Raw genomic sequence first — 1,121 nt, 5'->3', positions numbered from 1 at the left:
TATATATATATATATATATATATAGCTAGTGACCCACTATTAGTAGGTTGACATGTTTATCCTGGTAGGCGATCGACAAGGACACACCAGTGATTGTTTGTAAAATAGAAGTCTGTGCAGGGACAAAAGGTCTGACTTCAGTTTCAACATGAATTGTTAATATCTAATCGGTGGTTGAAGTCAAGCTTGGTGAGGTGGAATATGAGGACGGGTTTGTTTTATGCACGCAACTGGGCGATTAGATAAGAGAGAATTGCGTATGTCCGATGAGTCGTGGACCTGAAATATTTGGGGTCATTCGTATCTCTCTCTCTCTCTCTGAACCAAATTATTTTGTGTGGAGTGATGAAATATCAACCTCCAGCTGCCTATTTTCTATTCCATGGTTGGAACTGGTTGGCAGGGGGAAGAAGCAAAGTCAAACAAGAGCATCGAAGAGCAGTATTTTAGAACGTCCATTTGGTGAGTGGTGCTGACTTCATCAATTTTAAGATATTGTGTTGGCCTCCAAATTTTGAAGGTTAAACTTATAGAGATAGATTGTGCATGTGCATCCTCGGAGGCCTTGCCATGGCCCCCTATACTCCGCCTCAGGGCTGCGCATCTTCTTCTCACCGGATTCAACTGGGGTCATTCATATGTTTTCTCTCTCTTTGGATGAAATTTTATTGTGTGGAGTGGTGAAATATCAACCTCCAGCTGCCTATTAACTATTCCATGTTTGGAACTGATTGGCGTGGCAGGGAGAAGAAGCAAAGTCAAACAAGAGCATCGAAGAGTTGTATTTTAGAACGTGCTTTAATATGACAGATAGAACATCATGGGTACTGGACACACTGAGACAATTGGGGGCGCGACTATTTCATAGGCGCCTTATCTTTCCTTTTTGGAGTTTATTCAATCAGTACCGTTTGATCCAGATCCAACGGCCGAGAGTCTTTCTACCTCCTCATGAACCCCCAACCGACGGCGGCTGAATAGTCGCCACCCGCCACCCGTGGCCGGTTGCGCTATTGGGCGCGCCTTGTAGCCCCACCCTTCCCTGAACCGCTGCCCACAGTTGTGTTGCCCTACCACGGGCTTTCTCTAAACCCTGAACGATCCTATTACCGGTGACCTCC

At 45.3% G+C, this 1,121-nt stretch overlaps 1 protein-coding gene across 1 annotated transcript in view; it reads right to left on the bottom strand.

Moving 5' to 3' along the window:
* Nucleotides 1-1,121, bottom strand: part of LOC123187149 (receptor-like serine/threonine-protein kinase SD1-8) — a 5,740-nt gene that overhangs the window by 2,936 nt on the left and 1,683 nt on the right. The gene's annotated exons all lie outside the window — the stretch shown is intronic.

Source organism: Triticum aestivum, chromosome 2A (assembly GCF_018294505.1).
Source record: "Triticum aestivum cultivar Chinese Spring chromosome 2A, IWGSC CS RefSeq v2.1, whole genome shotgun sequence".
NCBI classification, from domain to species: domain Eukaryota; kingdom Viridiplantae; phylum Streptophyta; class Magnoliopsida; order Poales; family Poaceae; genus Triticum; species Triticum aestivum.
Note: the sequence above shows the minus strand (reverse complement) of the source record. Positions and strands in the feature narration are given on the sequence as shown.